Here is a 9,339-nt window from a genome sequence, read left to right as displayed (position 1 = left end):
TATTGAGTGGAGTTTCCTGTGCTATACAGAAGGTCCTTAGTAGTTATTTATTTTATATATAGTAGTGTGTATATGTCAATCTCAGTCCCCCAATTTATCCCTCCCGCCACCCTTATAATTTCTCTTGCCGGAATGCTAAACCTGGCAAGGAAAAGCCAAGTCTCACAAATATTCTGATTTTTTTCCCCAGTTAGTCTCACTCACGGTCTCTATCTGCATGTGATTTGGACCCTACGGTGGGTTTGCTCTGTCTGCGTGGTTGCACATGGCTTACTCTGCTCCTTACGTGCTCCAGGCCTGAGACTTGCACACGGCACCTCTGCTCACGTCCAGCTGGGCAGAACTTAGACAAATCCTACATTCCTGTTCTCCTACTGGGAAGGGAGGCCTGGATGTAGTGTTTATTCTCAGTACCCATTTGTTCAGCTAAAACACAGACATAATCTCAGAATGGCAGAAGAGGAGAATGTATAATGAGGCCAACTGTTGGCATATGCCATGTCCTTTATCTCGTGATTGTTTTCTTATTTTTTTCCCATTAAAACTAAGGATGTTTCTTTGCACTTAAATGCTTAAAAATTTCCCCTACACTAAGTAGTATTTACATTGAAAGAAATTTAGTTTATTCTTTCTATAGTTGTTATGTTTTTTTCCCTCCAATGAAAATAGCCCTTTCATCATGTATTTTATAGCTAATAATGATCATGGTTTTAAAAAAATCAGCCAATGAGAGAGAAGGGAAATATCCCAGATTTCTGCACATTGAGAAAAAATGTCACTAACATTTTGATGACTGTTCTTTCCTACACCTTTTTAGAAACATACACTCCGTTTTCTAAAGATTTTTTCAAAAGGTGGTCATATAATAATGCTGCCTTTACTGTATAAACTTTAAAAAAATGCAGTTTTCTTTTCGTTCATTGTCTTTTCTCTTTCCTCTAAGTAAATAACCCTAGGAATCAATGTTACCACTTTGGTATGTTTCTTGGCTTACTTTAATTGATGGTCATATAATTATATTCATACATATATTTACATATATTCATATACATGTATAATTGTATGTATATTCAAATATTTGGGTATTGTTTGGTTTAGAAAAGTGGGATAATGTTATATATTATTACATATTGAATTATAATGCAATATATTATTACATGTATTTCTCTGCCTCTTAACTGTCTTACTTAACAGCATGTTGTAGAAATCTTTTCAATCATTGACTTTAGAATGAAATTATTCTCTGTAATTGCTGCATGTGATCTCATGGTATATATATGGTTTTATCACAACTTATTCAAATTTTTACCCATTAATGGACATGCATTTTTTTCCCACATTTTTGGTCCCGGCCCTGAAAAACGGCATTAACCATTCTTATATACCAGTACTTTATTTCTATAGAATAGATCGCCAGTGACAGGGATGCTGGTGCAGAGTGTGTGTACTTTATATTTTGCTTTTCCAAAAGGCTGTAACAATTCATACTTCCTTCGGCAACGTATGACTACATCTTTTCCCACATCTCCATCAGCAATAGGTGTTATCACTCTTTTAAATCTTACCAATATCATATGTGAAGTGATATCTCATTGCTCCTTTAACTTTTCATTTTACAGGCATTTTGAGATTGTGTATGTGTCTGTGTTCTGTGTGCGTGTGTGTGTATGTGTGTGTGGTATTTTTTAGGCTATTTGAAAAATATTGTAAAACAAAACCCATGAATTTTAGTACTTCAGTGACACATAGTACACTCTAAATTTGTCTACAGAAGGCCATTTCAGCTGTTCAAAAGATAAAAAATTCTGCGTACAACTTTTTTTGTGATATGAAATAACCATTTCACTGCTCTTTTTCTTTTCAGAAGCAGTTTCAAAATTTAAATTGCCTAATTAACTGGTGGTTTTATTATTATTTAAACCCAGCAGATGACTAAATAACTAGTAAGCATCTACTGCCAGGTAAATATTTGCTATGCATCCCATCACTCCAAAAGTAAATATTTGTCTATTTTTACAATGTTTAAAAATACCTGGGTTACTTTAAACTTTTTGGCAGTCAATTTAGAAAAGGGTCGACTGCAAGCTCTTCCAGACCTATCTGGCTGGGTCTTTTCAGGGTAAATGTAATTGCCCATCTCAGGAGGCTAAGATTCTAGTTCTGTAAGTTTGACATAGGTGAACTTACCTAAAGACTAAGAGACATAATTTTGTCATAATTCAGACTAATGGTAGTCTCTTAGTACGAAGACATAAACTTTCAGTTAAGCATTGAAACCATTGATTATGTTTAACATAATTGATTTTGCTAAACATTAAAACCAGTCTTCTCCAGTGTAAAAGTCTTGGGTTAGGTGTTTAAAGAGAACAGTGGGGTCAGCCTACGTATTTTTCAAATATGATTATTTGTGGATTTATTACATACGTGTTCTATCTATTTAAAATCTGAAATCTTACAAAACTGTTTCTTTATGCCGTTATGCCCGTCCCCAAATATTACAGATTGATTTACTTTTGCCAGTCCCAACTTTTAAAATGTATTCAAGGGAATTCCTGCCGGTCCGGTGGTTAGGACTCTACACTTTCATTGCCAGGGCCCAGGTTCGACCCCTGGTCAGGGAACTAAGATCCCGCAAGCCGTGCCGTGTGGCCAAAAAAAAAAAAAAAAAAGCCTATTCAAACGTCCCACTCATATTTTTATTGCTCCTAGAAATTCAGAGTGCATGATTACTATAGCTGTATGTAAATGACATACATGTTATGGATGCCAAAATCTAATACATGTATTAGGTTGTAGTAGATAATATCCCCCTCGTGGTATCATGTTTCTCTTAAATCTTTAGGAGTCTGTGGGTTGCAATTTAAATGGTCTGAGTGCTAGGTCAATTTTTTAAATATAAAGCTGTACAAAATTGTAGCTACTTGTTACTATGTGATCGAGACAGAAACCGTGAAATCAGTTTGGTTGTTCTTGTGACATTTTAAACAAGCAAAAAAGTTAAACTGTCTATAAAGAAACTGCATTTGTAAGTTTTATTATTAAATCCACCACTGCTTTGCTGACTAATAAAAATGGAAAATGTGTGCTTTTATAGGTTTATAAAAAGGCAAGCTATCGTTTCATGAAAAATATCTTGCACCGATTGAATACAGGTGGCTGCTTGTTTGGACTTTGAAGATGTAAAGGCTTAGTATAGATGTCTGAAAAAGGTAATACAGCACAATAAAAAAAATCTTCCTCTCTTTGCTCATCAATCCTTTGGGTATTCCATGTCAAATAAACGCTACAACAATTTATACTAAGAGTACACAGTGGAAGTGCCAACCCTAACACTCCTTAGGACTGGATACCTGCCAGGTTTTTCACACCAATATTTAATGTGAACTAAAACGTCTCTTCCACTGGAAGTGTGAGAAGGAGCTTGCTTTCCTATATTTGGCTACGCGCTTACATGAAGTATAAAGTCAAATGCCCGTGATGTTCTCTTTATTTCAACCATGATGAATTGTGTTCATTTGTTTAAGTGCATGTGGCAGCTTTAGTGTTCCAACTATAAATTTTGGTTAACTTCTATTGACATGCTGTATTAAACTTAAGAAAAACAAATTACACTTCACCCGTTTTAATTGACTAAATGTGTCAAAAACACAGTAAGTATAACACGAAAGGTCAGAGCCTTCGTCTACACTGTAATGGGTGTCATGGCAGGGATCCAACTTTTCTTGTACATTTCATTTTTCACCAAGTTTGAGGACGAGGCATACGTTTCACGTTCACTTCCACTTCTCATTTGTACTTCAAAGTTTATCACAGGCGGTGTGACTACCAAGAACACTTTTCTCTTGTGCTATTTAAAGTTCTCTTCACAGTGACGTGCCTGCCCAGAGAATACTGATGTTCTCCTGTAAACAAGGCCTCGAGAACGGACTGCTGCATTCTCAGGAACAAAATGCTGATTTATAGCACACCATAGATCAATGTAGCACTGTCTGGAAAAGACCTCGTTTACATATCTAGTCCGTGCTTCCACGATTGAACCAGCAACCGCGTGGCTAGGGGCCGGCTTAAACTTGGCACCCTGGATTCCCTTAGGATCTGATTAAAGGTACCAGTTCTTTTGCTCTGCGTCCAGTGGTTTATATGAATCTTTATTCCTCCATTAAAATTTATTAGCTTGATGCCCGATGATTACATAATATTCATGAAGCTCTCTCTCACCTGCTACCACCCACCTGTCCTATTTTTTCCAGAGTTACCTCTTGGTCTGGGATCTTTTCATCCCCTTTCTCAAAATTACCTCCTTTTCAAGGGTTCCAACATGAGTTTCCAGTGTGAATTTACATCTGGAAAAACTCTCCATGGGGCAGGTGTTTGCAAAGTGTTACGTTTCGTATTGGAGAAGACAGGGATTCTAAATCTTAAAGTTTATGCCACTTTCGCCACTGCTTGTAACAATCTCGTTCCGTATGGCATGCTTTACCAGCAAGAAGCCACACGTTTTGTGTTGCCACTAATGGCAGACAGTCAGTATTTGCTCTGCTGAGATCCCCATGGGGTGGGAAGCCTAACAGTCGTCCTTATCCAAGAAGCTCAGACACTGCCTGATGAAGCCTAACCAGGGCTTTCGATTCTCCTTAAAGAAAGGAAGAGACCACCCCCTGACCCCACCCCAGGGGATCACTACTACGATGAAGATTCGATGAGAATGAGTCTGGTTCTAAATGACGGGCTGGCAGATTTTCTGTAAAGGGCCAGAGAGGGAAAATTTTCAGCCTCAAAGCCCAGATGGTCTCTGTCACAGCTACTCAGCTCCGCCATCCACAGCACAACCTTCGGCATTGTGTAAACGGATAAGCGTAGCTGTGTTCCAATAAATATTTATGGACAATGAAATCTGAATATCATATAAATTGCACGTGTCATGAAACAGTCTTCTTCTGACTTTTTTCCAACCATTTAAAAAGATCAATGCCATCCTTAGCTTGGGGGCCATACAAAAACAGTTGGCAGACTGGATTTGGCTTGAGGGCCCTAGTGTGCCACGCCTGCTCTAAGCTAATAGAATATTAATTTCTAAAAGGCCCAAGACATTTAGAGTAGGGAGGTTTCCCTTTTAAAATAGAGTTGCTCTAGTCATCCCTTACATACGAGAATCGTTTCCCTCCCTTCCCTCATTTTCGCGTCAGATGGAAAATATGGTGGCGTGTGGAATCTAATCCTGTGAGAATGAGGTGTAGCAAAGGGCGGGTGCTGCCCGGCCCGTATCTGCTCCCTCCTTGCCACCCCTACACCCATCCTCTGTGCTGCTTGGTGCAGCAGGCCCGGGCCTCTGTGTGAGGTTTTCTTTGGCTTCTGTGAGGTGCCTTTGGCCCGTGGGGAGGCTGTGCTGGAAGTGCTGAGGCAGTAAGGTCCCTGTAGCCCTTGGCCAATGACTGAGAGAGTCGGAAGGGAAGTATCCCCGGTGTGGGTTGTCCCCGAGGGATGGTCGGCATTGCGATGGGAGCCCCCGTTGCTAACAGCTGCAACCTGCACAAAAACATAACCTTCATTGGCCTCCATCCTTTTCTGTTTCAGCCCGACTTTTCTCCTCGTGCTCTTCAGGACTCCCTCCCAAATAAACAACCTGCTTGCTAGAGTCTCAAAAGATGGCACATTCTTAAATTCAAAAACAGCCTTTTGTAAATAATGAAGGCCACCGGCCTAGGCTGTAAACTTAGATCCTTGCTTTCTATAAGCAGAGCCGGCCACCTGTCCTTTGATTATGGCGGGGACTTTTTCTCCTCTTTTGTTTTCGGCCAAAGGGCAGAAATCAGAGCTCCTTGGCCATCTGAATGCTTGCTAACCAAAGAGCATTCTGAGAAGTGGTGTGACATTTCCACCCAGGTCACACTGTGTGTTGTGACCCGTGTGCTGTGACACATGACACAAGAAAATAAGCCAGAGGGGACACTGTGTGTCCTCCACCTCCTCCCCCATAGCAGCCTGTGACATGTCAAAGACTACCTCTCTGACAGCTCACTTTCTCTTTTCTGTTGTGAAGTGTAGGACCGGGATGAAGGAAAAGGTTACGGTCTCTTTGAACTCCAAATCCTTGATAACTTTTACTCCGCGTCTAGTCCATTACAGATATTCTTACTTCCCTCTGCAGCTCTGGCCCATCTGCTGACTTTTCTTCCAAAGCACCTCTGCTTTATGGAGCTAGAATAAGCTATTCCAAAAAACAATTTTTAAATTTTTATTAAAACTCTTTAAGAAGTAGTTAAAACTTTTCCCCCGATAACGCCCTCACTCTGGATCTTTCTTTCATTAGCAGGAAGCATGGATATGCTTTACTAACATTCCCTCTACTGGATCCTCTTTTTGAAAAGTACAACATATTTACGACTTACGGTGTAAGTGGAAAAGGAATAGGGGTGACCAGAAGCATTTTTAAGGTAAAATTTTCTTGAGGAAAGAGAAATAAAGTGAATAAGTGCAAAGGAGAGACATTACGATTACATTTATAGCAGCAAAAGGGGGTGGTGAAGGATCTGAAATCATTAAATACAGAGTTGATAAGATAGAAGGGTTATGCTTACCTAAAGCCAGAGACACTTAAAGAGAAGCAAATTTATATTTTAATCAAAAGTTTTTATTCTTTGGGCTTCCCTGGTGGCGCAGTGGTTGAGAGTCCACCTGCCGATGCAGGGGACACGGGTTCGTGCCCCGGTCCGGGAAGATCCCACATGCCGCGGAGCGGCTGGGCCCGTGAGCCATGGCCGCTGAGCCTGCGCGTCCGGAACCTGTGCTCCGCAACCGGAGAGGCCACAGCAGTGAGAGGCCCACGTACCACACACACACACACAAAAAGTTTTTATTTTTAATAGAAGGCCCTACCAATACTTCAAGTTGAATGTCGGATTTTAAAGAATGTATGTTTGAATCATTTTCACCTTATTAACTTCTAATCCCTATGAACATTAAATCAATGTTTACTTGGACCGAAAATTCCTTAGGTACTTTGGCATAGAGAATGATGTGAAAGGCTAAGGTGAGAAAAAGGAAGACCAGGGATGGACCAGGAATTATACTTTTATAGGCCATACTTACACAATTCAAAGTGAAATAGATGCATTCATACAGTTTAGAACTTGGCTTTGAGTCTACACTGAATATGGCCAGTTTAGTTCAGCAGGTGATCAAGATGATTCAGGAAAGAAAAATACAGTTAAGAATAGTCCCATGTCTATGATGAGCTGTGTATTAGATGAAGTCTTCTCGTTTAACGTTGTTACAAATAAGAACTTGGATGGCTCGATCAATGGATTGTCTTCATTTGTGCTACGTAGAGGCCCAGTGCTAGGTGTTAAAGTACTGCGGTTACTAAGATGTGGTCTCCGGCTTAAGCAGCCTCTGGTGACTTTATGAGCAGCACCAGAAATGGTGCAGGAAAACCCAAGAAGTGCCTCGTGCTGTTTGATTGATTCCACTGCAATGTGGAAAACCTATGGTGTGGTCGTCACTTTGCTTGCTCATAGATTCATATTGACTCCATCCATCCATTCACTCACTCACTCAATATTTTTGGATCACATACTATAAGCTAGATATTGTGCTAAGTGTTTCAGATGTCCGTGGGGAGTTACCCTCTTGTCTTTAGAACAAACCAACACTGAGCTATAAGGATGCATTAGTAATCCTTGAGCTCCAGGAGTCATTAAAATTGAATTATGGCATTATTGAGTCTCAAAATAATCCACACATGAAAGTTAAATTATGGAAGATGACAGTCTTTGAGGACTGCTTCCTGACAACATATCACTACAGTCACATGAAGGTGGGGGGTAATCTGAAGACAGGACATCCTCTATATTATGTTCAAAGAATTAGTCACCAACTGTTGCTCTTCATAATCTATAACATCCATGCATCAAAATTCGCAGTGATTTTTCAAGTTTCCTGCTGGTCATTTGAATAACCTTGCAGGTAAAGTGTTTTACATTATGGATGGATGTCCACCACCTTAAGATCACTGCCCATCTCACTCGATTCTTCCTTGGGATGCTCGGCTCCACCTCATCATATATCACCACCTTTCAGCCGGCTCTGGTCACCCCATCTCACACTTCATCACATCCTGCATTCTTTGGGAACTCTCTGCTCTGTTAAGGAATCTGTCTCCATTGTTGCCTAATTCATTATTCCCAAACCAATTATAATTTAATCAGACTTTATTGGTGTCCAAATTAGTTCTTTTTACTGTATCAAACCAGGACTATTGCACATTATCAAAAAGGAATATTTTCTATGACCAACTGTGGTCAAGAAGTAGTAAATGATACTACGTAGTTTCTGGGCTTTATTCCTCTCTATATTGATTCGATGAATTTGAGCAGGCAACTTACTATGGAGCCTTTGTTTCATTAAACAGAAAGAAGTTAAGATACTTGCTGACTGCCCTGCTGAGGTGTCCGCGTTATGAGTTGGTCATATTGCTTTTGGTGATGTTAACTTGAGCAGGTTATTACTCTGAGTACATTTCAGAGTAGTGAGTGTCATCTTTGGGGGGTCACCTTCTTTACCTTAAACAGCTACATAATTTCCTTCATTCTGATGACCAGTCCAGGCCGAGTGTGAACTGATCTGGATCATTTGAAAGACAACCTCTATACAAAATTAAAAGACCGGTTGTTACATGATTTACTGTTGATTTCAGTAGATTTTCCTGAGTGAATTATTCCTTCAAATTTTCAAGGCAAAGTTGCCAACATATATTTTATTATATGATGGCCTTGGTCATAGCAAATGTAATATTTTTATTCACAATCATTTCACTTTTTCCATTCAGATTCTCATGTATTCTATATGTAATTTCTCACTCTTTGCTAGATTTTCCCCTCACTCTGTGTGTCTTAATCTGTTCAGGCTGCAAAATACCACAGACTGCGTGGCTTATAAACAACAGAAGTTTATTTCTCGCAGTTCTGAAGGCTGGGAATTCCAAGATCAAGGTGCCAACGTGGTTGTGTCCTATTGGGAGCACTGGTGCTTGTTCATAGCTGGCCATCTTCCTGCTGTGTCCTCACATGATGGAAGGGTCAAGGGCGTTCACTGGAATCTTTTTCTTAAGGGCATAAATCCCATTCATGAGGGCTCCACCCTCATGACTTAAGCAGAGTGATGCTTAAGTCATCCTAATACCATCATCTTTGGGGGTTAGGATCTCAACGTATGAATATCGGGGGGACACAAGCCCTCAGACTATAACATCATGTCCACTAGAATCAAACGTTGAACATTTAGAAGTTTACCCTCCCCACAAGGTTACTGCAATTCAATGTGTTTCAGTGGGGTTTGGTA

The sequence above is a fragment of the Physeter macrocephalus genome, chromosome 9 (genome assembly GCF_002837175.3).
Source record: "Physeter macrocephalus isolate SW-GA chromosome 9, ASM283717v5, whole genome shotgun sequence".
NCBI lineage: Eukaryota > Metazoa > Chordata > Mammalia > Artiodactyla > Physeteridae > Physeter > Physeter macrocephalus.
This window is presented reverse-complemented; position numbering follows the sequence as displayed.